This window comes from Arvicanthis niloticus, chromosome 24 (genome assembly GCF_011762505.2).
Source record: "Arvicanthis niloticus isolate mArvNil1 chromosome 24, mArvNil1.pat.X, whole genome shotgun sequence".
NCBI classification, from domain to species: Eukaryota; Metazoa; Chordata; class Mammalia; order Rodentia; family Muridae; genus Arvicanthis; species Arvicanthis niloticus.
Window position 1 is genome coordinate 29910381 of NC_133432.1, and position 12980 is coordinate 29923360.

The following is a 12980-nucleotide window of genomic DNA, read 5'->3' on the forward strand; positions in this document are numbered from 1 at the left end:
AGCCTTAACCTCCTGATCTTTATTCCTCTACTTCTAGCGCTAGGCTTATAGGCAAGCACCACATGCCTAAATAAGGACTGGGGTTTCTCTCCTGGCCCCCCCCACACACACACAAAGGAGTTCTGTTTTCTGAGGTTCCCTGTAGAGACTACCCTTTGTGCCATTCCTTGGGGGAAGTGGGGTAGTCTCCAGTAAACCTCAAGAACAGTCTTCAGATCACAAGGTACCCACACAAAGAGACTTCTACTGGGGTGCACTGCCTGAGAGGCAAGCCCCCTTGGACTATGACTGTCCTGTCACAACAAGAACCCTTGGTCAGGGGCTGGCCATCAGGATTTATGGAACCAACCAGGAACCAGGTCCCTAGGCCTTACAACAATGTCTGCTGCTGTGCCCCCCTGTGAAGGCAGCTCCTGCCATCCTCGGATATGTCCAGGCTACTCTAGTAACCTGTTCCAGGGACCTCAACTTGAAGCTTTCTTCCCAAGGCTGCCTCCCGTTCCCTTCCTGTGGTGCATGGTGAGGGGACATGTTTTGTGGAGTTCAGAAAGGAAGATGGTTCATTAAACCATGGTCTTTGCAGAAGCATGGCTCCGTGACATGGGGCCCTGGAGATGAGAATGTGGGTGTGGACTCTGTCTCTGCCCCAAGCTTCCATGTACAGAACTTCTCCCAAAGGAGCAGGAAGAGATGACTAACACTCACTAGGGGATGCTGGGAAATGCTCATGTCAGGGCAGAGAAGGAGAGCTGAGGGGACACAAGCCAAGGAGAGGTGCAGAGTACACCCCAAAGCCCAGCTTCTCCCAAATACAAAGTCTCAGTGCTATTTTTGGTTTGTGATGGTGGAAAGAAACACGAACCCTGTGAATGGTAGTCTAAAAATATTTACCTCTTCTGGGCCAATATGTGTTAAAATATCATTTTGTTTATTTTGGTATTTTATGTATATATTCCTGAATGTATATGTGTACAAGCATGAGGAGGCCAGAGTTGGATCTTGTGTTTCTTCCTCTATCATTCTCCACCTTTGTCCCCCATACTGTGTGTGTGTATGCATGCATGTGTGCATGCATGCATGTATGCGTGCGTGTGTGTATGTGTGTGCACGTGTGTGCGTGTATATCCATGTATCCGTGTGTGTATGTGTGGTATGTGTGGTATGTGTATGCATGCGTGTGCATGTATGTGTGCGCACATGCATGTGTGTGTATGTGCATGTGCATGTGTGTGTGTGTGTGCATGTGGTATGTGAGACATGCATGTGCCATGAGGGCATGTGGAGGTAAGAGATCAGTTTTCAGAATTTGGTTGTCTCCTACAGGGCTCCAGGAACCAAACTCTTGCTTATGTAGCAAACGGGTTTACCCACTGAACCATCTCGCCAACCCCATTTTTGGTATCCTAAGACAGGTTTTTGCTGTGTAGCCCAGACCAACCACAAATTCAAGAACCTCCCGTCTCAGCCTCTCAAGTGGTGGGATTACAGGTGTGCATCACTGTGCCTGGCTCCTGATGCTCTTTCTTGATAGTGGGCTGTGGGCGGCAGTGGCAGCAGCAGCAGCAGCAGCAGCAGCAGCACGCTCAGCTCCCTATCAGCGTGGTCAGTGATTGATGGAAAGCCACTGATACTGAGCAAGCAGTAATCAGGCTGTGTTGCTGGGAGTCAGGGTGGTGGCTAGGCTAGGGGTGTTACATGCATTCTGTTAATAAATCACAGGTTTCTCAGAACCTGAGTCCAGGGCAATCAAGTGGCTTGTGTTACACTGACAACTCAGGAGCCACCTGATTCTTCTCCAGATACTCAGAATGCTGAATATGCAAATGAGGCCAAGGGAAAGGAGTCCAAGCTGAGGCAACAAAACAAGCAGATGGGGGTGGGAAGAAATACACCCTGATGTGCCATCAGGTTTCCTATCACTGAGCCCCTCCCAGGGGGATTCTAGGCAGGGGCTCTACCACTGAGCCACACCCCAGCCCCTCACTGGAGGATCCTAAGAAAGTGCTCTACTGCTGAGTCAAGTTCTCAGTCCCAGGCCTGACTGGGTGTGGACCTTCTGCAGACTTGTGAACTGAGAAATGCCTCTGCAGGGGAGCAAATAAGAATCTGCTTGAGCAGCACTTTCTGATATTTGAACTTTGCACTCTTTGTCACACTCATCTGGAAATGTATTCTACTGGAGACTCTTGGACATCAATCCTGGCTTGAAGGGACAAAACAGAAGGCCATCAGAGTCCCCATTGGTCCTAGCCCCCAGACTCAATCCTCAAGAGTACATGGTTTGAAGCTCTTCCCCTAGGGATGCACAGGACTTGGTTTTACTCCACCAAAGTGGTAAGACATCCACCCTGTGAACTGGAAATTTCTGGTTTCTTTGGAAAGTCGGTATGTCAAATGATGTTTTGCTGGGGCACACAGGTGACAAAATGTCTTGCTAAAGCAGACACATGAAAGAACACACGATGCCAGGCAGTGGTGGCACACGCCTTTAATCCCAGCACTTGGGAGGCAGAGGCAGGCGGATTTCTGAGTTCAAGGCCAGCCTGGTCTACAGAGTGAGTTCCAGGACAGCCAGGACTACACAGAGAAACCCTGTCTCAAAAAACCAAAAAAAAAAAAAAAAAAAAAAAAAGAAAGAAAGAAAGAACACACGATGAAGGAGTATAAGTATGACCCCACAGACAGTGGGCGCTGGAGCATTGGTTAGGTTTGTTCTGCCTGGCTATTCTTCGCTGAAAACACGCATGTCTCAGTTTGCCTTACATAGTGTTGTTGAGCTCTGCTTATAGTAACCCAGCCATTGAGAGAAACCTTGCAGCCTCAGCAAGGCTTGCGTTTCTTCAGAATTGAACTACAGCTGCTGGTTCATGCGTGGTGTCTGTCTGCCAGGAGGACTGGTCTGCAGCTGCTGGTTTGTATTTGGTGTTTGCTATGGGACCCAACTGCTAACAAAGAAAATTGAGTTCGCCCCCAAAGAACTATTGCTGAACAGGTCCACTTCCCCCATATCCTAATAACTTTTCTCTTCTACTACCTCTGGTGGGTGGTGGGCTAGAGGAGAGGTTGAACATTTATTAAATGTAGGTTGCAAATATTCGATGCCTACAATCCTGTGTGTGGTCCATGTCTAGCTTACATGGATACTGATATCATTCTGGCTGGGGGACTGTCTTCTTGAATGGTTTTAAAGATTCCAGCAGATCTGTTGTGAGCTCTTGTGCAAAGAGTCATATGGCAAGGGACTGGGGCAGTCTCTAGGGATAGCAAAAAAAGGGGGTAGGTGCAGATCTAACTGCCAGGAAGTGATGCTACCAAAAAGTACAGGAAAATACCTGCCCTGGTCCTACCTAGGAGATGACCCTGCACTGGCAGTGACCATGCCAAGCTGTGCCTGGACATAATCAACCTTCAAACACCATGAAATAGATGCTGCTTCACACCACTAATCTGTAGTCATATGTTACACAGCTACAGAATAGAGATCCAATTCAAAGCAGGAATCAAAGAAGAAAAGATGCTGGGAATGGGACCTGCCTAGAATCCCCCAGTGAGGGGCTGGGGCTCAGTGGTAGAGCCTCTGCCTAGAATCCCCCAGTGAGGGGCTGGGGTGTGGCTCAGTGGTAGAGCCCCTGCCTAGAATCCCCCAGTGAGGGGCTGGGGTGTGGCTCAGTGGTAGAGCCCCTGCCTAGAATCCCCCAGTGAGGGGCTGAGGGTGTGGCTCAGTGGTAGAGCCCCTGCCTAGAATCCCCCAGTGAGGGGCTGGGGGCGTGGCTCAGTGGTAGAGCCCCTGCCTAGAATCCCTCAGTGAGGGGCTGGGGTGTAGCTCAGTGGTAGAGCCCCTGCCTAGAATCCCTCAGTGAGGGGCTGGGGTATGGCTCAGTGGTAGAGCCCCTGCCTAGAATCCCCCAATGAGGATTAGGGTGTGAGGCTGGGTTGTGGCTCAGAGGTAGAACAATGACTTCACATATGCAAGGTCCTGGGTTCCATTTCTTGCACTGAAAAAACAAACAAACAAACAAACAAAGACTAATAAAAACAGTATTGGAATTCAACATATAATTTGAAGACAACTAAAAAACTATTAACATTAAATGGGATCCCTATGTCCCTCCTTCTCCAGACAGAATTCATGTGAATAAAAGAATCTAAACAAGTCACAAGATTAAGAAAATTCATACCGGGCAGTGGTGGCACACACCTTTAATCCCAGCACTTGGGAGGCAGAGGCAGGCGGATTTCTGAGTTCGAGGCCAGCGTGGTCTACCAAATGAGTTCCAGAACAGCCAAGGCTGTTCTTGAACCCTGTCTTGAAAAACAAACAAACAAACAAACAAACAAAAAAGAAAGAAAATTCATAATATTGCATAATATTGTTAGGAGTCTCTAAACACTACAGAAATCTTAAGTGTTAATGCTTGGTAATCTTAAATATTAAAGTAAAATGTCTTATCATTAAAAAAAAATTACATCCAGTTAGAATATGGTGGCTGTCTTAGCCAGGGTTTCTATTCCTGCACTAAACATCATGACCAAGATGCAAGTTGGGGAGGAAAGGGTTTATTCAGCTTACACTTCCACATTGCTGTTCATCACCAAAGGAAGTCAGGACTGGAACTCAAGCAGGTCAGGAAGCAGGAGCTGATGCAGAGGCCATGGAGGGATGTTACTTACTGGCTTGCTTCCCCTGCCTTGCTCAGCTTGCTTTCTTATAGAACCCAGGACTTCCAGCCCAGGGATGGCACCACCCACAAGGGACTCTCCCACCCTTGATCACTAATTGAGAAAATGCCTTACAGCTGGATCTCATGGAGGCATTTCCTCAAATGAAGCTTCTTTCTCTGTGATAACTTCAGCTTGTGTCAAGTTGACACAAAACCAGCCAGTACAGTGGCACATGCCTGTAAGCTCATCGTTCCCAGGGCAGAAGGATCACAAGGTTGAGACTAGTGTGAGCTCCGGAGTGGGATCACAATTTAAAACAAACAAACAAACAAACAAACAAACCCAAACATTTGAAAGGCAAAACAGGAACTATGTTGCTAGGCATGGTGGCTCATGCCTATAACAGAAATAGAAACAGCAGGGGTGGACATCAAGGCCAGCCTGGGTTATATAAGATATTCTCTATATAGAGTTGGTCTGGTGCTGCTTGTATTCAGAAGGAGAGGAAAGAAGGGGAGGGAGAGGGAGAAGGGGAAGAGGAGGGAGAGAGGGGGAGGAGGGAGAGAGGGGGAGGAGGGAGGGGGAGGAGGAGGGAGAGAGGGGAGGAGGGAAAGAAGGGGAGGAGGGAGAGGGGGGAGGAGGAGGGAGAGAGGGGGCGAGGAAAAGAACAAAGTTTATATATACTTATATAATACTTATCACAAAAGGGTCATCTTTAACCTTCTTCAATATTAAATTAAATATGATTAAATCTGCAGACACCATTTGTAAAAAGTATTTTATTTTTAAATTATGTGTGTGTGAGACAGTGTGTGTGAGAGAGAGTGTGTGGGTGTATATGTGTGTGTGTGTGTGTGTGTGTGTGTGTGTGTATGCTTGCATGCACACATGTGTGCAGTGCCCATAGAGGCCATATCCCCTGGATCTGGAGTTAACAGACAGTTATGAGCTTTATGGGTACTGGGAAACTGAAGCCCTCTGCAAGGGCAGTATGTGCAGAGATACCATCTTTAACCTATTGAGGAAAAATCTTATTTTAAAAACAGGCTGGGAAGATGGATCAGTGGGTAGTGTTTGCTTTGCAAGCTTAAAGACTTGAGCTCAGTCACAACAACAACAACAAAAGTTGAGCAGTGGCACACACCTTTAATCCCAGCACTTGCCAGACAGACATGAACAGAAACCAGAAGCAGCCATCAGGAGTCAATTCCCACCTTCTAGAGCCCATTCCCTTGGAGGCAGGGCTTCTTCTTGAGGCTGGGGCTAGTGTCTTGGCCTGGCTGGAAACCAGCAGGCCCTGAAAATCAGTCCTCTTGTCTGTGGGAATGTGACCTATCATGTGGCGATGGGGTCGGTGTTCCAGGCCTCAGGAGGAGCTCTTCCACTGAGCCATCTCTCCAGCCCCACCTCCCCCCCCCCCCATAGTTCCACTTTAAATATTTATTGTGTGTGTGATCGTGCAAGCCCATGTATGTCACAAAAATATTTCTAAGCAGTGGTGGCTCACGCCTTTGATCCCAGCACTCTGGGAAGCAGAGCTGGAGGCCAGCCTGGTCTATAGTGAGTTCCAGGACGGCCAGGGCTACACAGAGAAACCCTGTCTCCAAATAACAACAATACCAAACCAAATAAAACAAACAAAAAACACAAACATGGGCCTGGCAAGAAGATGTCTCAGCAGGTAAAGGCACTTGCCACCAACCCTGATGGTTTGAGTTTGATCCCTGGTACCCAGGTGGAAGGAGAGAACCAGCTCCTGAGAATTGCCCTCTGACCCACACGGGCACACACTCTGGCATGCATGGCCATACACACATCCAAGAACCTGACGATATGGTTTGGGGTGGGGAGGGGGCAGGCGACTCCCCAATGAAAGGAGCAGCAGCACCTGCTTTGATGCTGTGGTGGTTTGAATGAAAATGGCCCCCACAAGCTTTATAGGGAGTGGCACTATTAGGAGGTATTGGAGTAGGTACGGCCTTGTTTTAATTCATTCAATTCTGCATGAATTAAAATAAAACCCTTTCTCTCTCTCTCTCTCTCTCTCTCTCTCTCTCTCTCTCTCTCTCTCTCTCATCTTTTTTCCTTCTTTGTGAGCTTCAGCATTTTGGGATGGATGATTCATTAAACAGCAATGTTACATAACCACCACCACCTACTTCAGAATCATTTTGCCCCTAACCATGCATATGCCTTCCCCTGCAGCCTTGGTCATCTGCCAGTGTTTCTGTCTCTGTGATGGATTCCTCCATCTGTTCAGGATTGGCACCAGAGCCCGCCAGCCCTGTGACTGCTTCCCTCCCCTTCAGTCCAGTTACCCATGAAGTAACTCAGCTATACCTCACTCGCTCGTGTGCTTTAGCCCAAGCATAAACCTTCACCCTGAGGTGAGCAACCTTCACCCTACCCCACTTTCCCCACGCTGGGTTCTCCCTCCACAGATTACCACTCTGCAGCAGCCACAGACCTTGCTCTTTCCCCACCCCACAGTTTCAGACCATGTTTCCACCAGGCAGAGCCTGCCCTATCCCCACTGATCCTGTCTCTCTGTTCCACTGTCACCTGTTGTGTGGCTTTTCCCAGAGAGATGAACATGTGTCTGTCTGTCTATCCATTCCAGAGAGGACACTAATGGACAGATAGACCAAACTATCCAACTCAAATGACTCGGATTGCTGTTTTAACTGGGATTACAGGAGTTTGGGGAACTCAGAAGCCACAACACCATCAACATTATGTCCTCAAAGGGGAGGACAATACATAACTGCCTTCAGCAAATCCATGGCGGCCTACGAATCAGAAGGGGCGGGGCCTCACAAGCCTCGCCCCCTAGCAATCATTAACTGCCTATAAAACTTCAGGAGGGGCGGGGCCCGACAAGCCACTCCTCTCTAGCAATCATTAACTGTCTATAAATCCTCACAAGAGTGGGGCCTCCTGAGCCCCTCCCTCTCTGCCTCAAGACTGAAAGCTGAGGATCTAGTCTTGCGCAGGTCTCCATGACAAGGGCTATGTGGAAGCCAGAGGACAATGGTCTGTATTGCACTACCATCCCTGGACCCTGGACAGGCGACTCCCCAATGCAAGGAGTAGCAGCACCTGCTTCGATGCTGTGGTGGTTTGAATGAAAATGGCCCCCACAAACTTTATAGGAAGTGGCACTATTAGGAGGTATTGGAGTAGGTACAGCCTTGTTGGAGGAAGTGTGTCACTGGGGGTAGGCTTTGAGGTTTCAAATGCACAAGCCAAGTTCAGTTCCATGCTCTCTTCCTGCTGCCCATCGATCTAGATGTAGAATTCTCAGCTACCTCTCCAACACCATGTTTGCCTGTGTGTAGCTGTGCTTCCTGCCATGATGACAAAGGAGTAAGCCTCTGTGTCTTAGGTAGGGTTTTCCTGCTGTGAACAGACACCATGACCAACACAAGTCTTATAAGGACAGCATTTAATCGGGGCTGGCTTACAGGTTCAGGGGTCAGTCCATCATAATCAAGGTGGGAACATGGCAGCATCCAGGCAGGCATGGTGCGGGAGGAGCTGAGAGTTCTACATCTTCACCTGAAGGCTGCTAGCAGAAGACTGACATCCAGGCAGCTAGGACAAGGGTATTAGAGCCTATGCCCACAGTGACACACCTACTCCAACAAGGCCACACCTCCCAACAGTGCCACTCCCTGGGCCAAGCATATACAAACCATCATACTCTGAACCTGTAAACCAGCCCCTGTTAAATGCTTTCCTTTATAAGAGTTGTGGTCATGGTGTCTCTTCACAGCAATGAAACCCTAATGAAGACACCCACCTTTCACTCAGTCTTAGCTAAACACCTGGAAAGTGTCTCCCACAACCCAGTAAATGTATGTCAGGCGAAACAATAAATGAAATGAACCTGAGTTAATTTTGCCAAAATCTACTTACTGGTTGAGAAGACATATTTCTTGGAAGGCACTTGAAAAGCCCCTTTCCTAGCTTTTTGAGGGTCTTTAAAAATATATGCAATGCAGGGAGTTAAGCAGAATAAATTTGGACAGCCTTGCTATATTTTGGCTGGAATATAATTTAAAAGTGCCATATTTACGTTAAGTTAGAAACCCAGTGTGGGGCTGGTGAGATGACGGCTCAGTGGCTAAAACTGCTTGCTTCCAAGCCTGATGATTTGAATTTGAACCAACTCCCAAAAGTTGTCCTCTAAACATCACACATGTGCTATCACACACACACACACACACACACACACACACACACATTAAAAAAAGAAGAAAGATATAAATCCATAAAGATGTCAACTCCTACGTGCTAGGGGCTGTAAGGTCACTAAGAGTGCATCAGACTTAGGAGGAAAACATTTGTCTTCCTCCACAGGGTTGTTCTGTGGGAGCCAAGGGACAGACCAACCTGTCCTCCCCCCTCACTCGGCCATCCCCTCCTCAGATGGCTGATCTGTCCCACAACGGAGCACAACGGAGCACACAGGGCAACTCGGGTGCACAGCAGCCAGTCCCCCATGCTGTTTGCCTTCTGAAAGCACGACTCGCCCATGAGCTGGCGGGCCATCATGTCCTAAGGTTGACTCATACCCCTCTGTGCGTCAGGTCACACATGTCTTTTTACCAGTGACAGACATCCTGGTTGTTCCATCTTTGTGAATAATGCTACGGAGAACATGGGTGAAGGGGTGGCCATGCAGCCATGAAAGAGCACTAAGGCAGCTTGTGAGACCCTGGGTCCCATCTCCCAAGACCGAATCAAACAGACAAAAGATGGCTGTGCAAATTATCAATTCAACTCCTAGGTTCTGCTTAAGTTATTCAGAAGAGACTTGTTAGAGGTCAAGGCAATCCTGTGGGTTTTGTTGTTGTTGTTGTTTTTGTTTTTTTGTTTTTTTGTTTGTTTTGTTTTGTTTTGTTTTTTTGGTTCTCCTGTAGCTGTGAACTGATCCCAGGGCTATAGGGCTGCAAGACAAGGGCCCTAACAATGAGCAGCACCCTGGTGCCCATGTTTCCTATTCTAGAAAGGGCGTCTTCACAGCAGCCAAAAGATAAAAGCAACCTATATCCCAAGAGGTCAGCAAAACAGCACAGTATGCTCCATCCCCACAGAGGGCTGCAATCCAGCCCCAGAAGAGGACCAGGGCAGGAAGATCCCTCCTCAGCTCTCTAGCTCCCTCCTTCAAAGAGGATGCTGGTTTGGACCACAAAGTGGGAAGCTTGGAGCAGATTCACCAGGCTGCCCCAGTACTGGAGAGTTCCAGCCAGAAGGTATCTTCCTTATAATGTTGTTCTTTGGAGCTTTGATGAGCCTGTTCTGATAGACGTGAAGTGGCTGCCGGATCTCTTCAACTCAAGGACTGCAGGCGGCTGGGCATACTTTCGCCACTGGCATGTCTGGAATCCAGCCCAGACAGCACAGTGGGTTTGCACGCAGGGGGAAACTGCTGCTGGCTACTGTAGCAAACACACTTCCAAGAGTTTTATACATCTGACTTACGTGCTTCCCTCCCATTTCTAATTAACTGAAGGTTTATTCCTGTCAATATCACCAAATGCTACTAACATCTATGGAATCTTACAGTTTTAAACCTTGGATACAGCTAAAGATGACCTTGAACCCTGATCCTCATGAGTGCTGGGGTTACAGGAATGCACCAGAATTCCTGGATTGAATAGTGATGGGAATGGAACCCAAGATTTCGTGAATACCCGGCAAGCACTCTACCAACTGAGCCGCAATCCCAACCCTAAATTATTTTTATTAACTTGCATCAGTATCAACTCAATTTGATTATGTCTTAACCCTTTTTTTAAAAAACTTATGATCTTACCAGGTGGTGGTGGTGATACATGCCTTCAGTCCCAGCACTAGGTGGGGGCGGGGGGCAGAGGCAGGGGGATCTCTGTGTTTGAGGCCAGCCTGGTCTCCAGAGCAAGTTACAGGATAGCCAGGGCTACACAGAGAAACCCTGACTTGAAAAAATCAAAAAATAAATAAATAAATCAATAAATAAAATTAGAATAATTAAGTCTAGATTCATTTGTCAGTGTTTTCTTTAGGAATTTGGCATCTGTACTCCATTAAACAGCGCATCAGGACTTCTGTGACCCTGTGACCCTGTGAGACTGTAGGCGTAATGCTGCCCTTATGGAATGAATTAGGAAGGATCCCCTTCCAGCTTTCTTCAAAGACTATAATTGCTCATTAAGTGTTTGAATTTCTTGTCAGCAAAACCACCTGGGCCAGGCCTGGAGTGGTGGCTCAGCGATTAAGAAAACTGGCTGCTCTTGCAGAGGACCTGGGTTCAGTTCCCAGCACCTACATGGCAACCCACAACCACCTGACACTCAGGTGGATTCAGGGGATCAGATGCTCTCTTCCGGCCTCAAAGGGCACTGAATACACATGGTACACAGACAGACATACAAAATAAATCTTTTTAAAAAGTATCTGGGGTACAATCTACGCTATGAAGAGCTTTTAAATTATAAACACCATTTCTTCATGTTTTCTATTTTTTTTTTTTTTGAGACAGTCTCATTATGCGGCCCAGGACAGGACACCAACAGCAGCAGCCATCGTCCTGCCTCAGCCTCCGAGTAGCAGGATCACAGGTGGGCAGCAACAAACATGGTTTGTGTTTGAATGTTTAAAGTTTTGTTTAGAGAGAGAGAGAGTGTGTGAGTGTGTGTGTGTGTGTGTGTGTGTGTGTGTAGGTCACCGAACAACTTGAACAACTTGTAGGAGTCAGTACTTACTTTCCACCATGTGAATCCTAGAACTCAGGTTATCAGTGTTGGCAGCAAGCACTTTTACCTGCCGAGCCATCTCACCGGCCCATGTAGTTTAACCGCTGACACCACAGGCTCCTAACTTATACAGGGTGTTATAACAAGTTGCCCTTAAAAGACCGACAACATGGTGACATACTTAAAAATGACTCTGCCTGATGCTGGCACAACCAGTCGCTCCTGGTGTGTGTGTGTGTGTGTGTGTGTGTATCCACACCAGTGATGAAAGTTCAGAGAAGAACTTTCAGGAGTTAGTTCTTGCTTTCAACCATGCTAAAACAGTCTCTCAGTTTGTTTCTGAACTTGGCTGTAGCTGTTTCCTGAGTTTCCAGCTGGCTCTCCTACCTCCACCTCCCATTTTACCCATGGGGTTACAGATGCTTCCACTCGTGATAATTTTCCTGTGCCCACGAGGCATCTTTCCCTTGCTTGCCTGTTGCCCACTGTGTTCTTACATGTCGAGGTTCAGCGTGGAGCAGAACAGCACGCAGTCAGCACTTTCTAGGGCTCTACTTTATAATGTCTTTGAGCCGATCAGCACATTCAGTCCTGTTAGGGGCCACTCTACACATTACAGTACCCGGGAGTGACAGAGCTGCCTACCAGTGTGTCTGCCCATGTGTAGCATGGACAGCTTACAATTTAACTTTCCTTTAAATATCACCATAACTACTTTCTACAGGAACAACACCTACTCCATGTTAAGTATCTGTTCTTTAATGTTTTTGAGCTAGTGAGATGGCTTAGCAGGTAAAGGCACCTATTGCCAAGCTGGTTGGGCCCGAGTTCACTCTGTGACCCTCACTGTGAGAGAACTCAGTCCTGCCAATTGCCCTCTGACACACACACACACACTCGCAGAGAGAATGTAATTGAAACTTTAAGTATTTTATTAGCATATATTATGCATTTCATATTTCATACATGTACATGGTGTAGTTCAATCAAATTTGCCCACGCCTATTAGTCTTATCCATCTTCCACAGCATTTTTTGCTTCAACTATCAATAGCTAAGCAACCACACGAAGCTGGGGTGTAGGTCTGTTGTCACTGACAGAAACCCATTTGAGTGGAGTCTGTAACGATTAGCTTGGCTTATGAATCTGGAGGCTGAAGGCCAAGATGTTGCACCAAATGGCCGTGGAGCTGGTCGGCAGAATCCCGAGGTAGCATCAACATCACTTGACAAAACGAAGAGGGTGTTTCTGTTATGGTTTGGAATATGCAGTATTTCCACAGCCTCCTGTTGGCACATTTGGTCCCCAGCTGGTGGTACTATTCTGGGATGTTCTGCAAAGTAGGATGGGGAACTAAAGTAGGACATCACCAGGGGTACAGGTCCTGGGACCTTTCTTTCCCTCTGACTCTGCTTTCTGTTCGACCGGAGGTGACCATTCCCTCTGCCATATATCCTTGTTGCCATGATGGTCTTTCTAAGCCATGGAACCGAGCATGTAAGACCCAAACCTCTGAACCCATGAGCAGAATTGACCCTTCTCCCTTTGAGCTGTTTCTGTCAAGTATCTGGTCACAGC

At 47.6% G+C, this 12980-nt stretch overlaps 1 protein-coding gene across 1 annotated transcript in view; it reads right to left on the bottom strand.

Annotated features, from left to right (window-relative positions):
• The window catches only part of Prkar1b (protein kinase cAMP-dependent type I regulatory subunit beta), a 140215-nt gene that overhangs the window by 121418 nt on the left and 5817 nt on the right, over positions 1–12980 (bottom strand). The gene's annotated exons all lie outside the window — the stretch shown is intronic.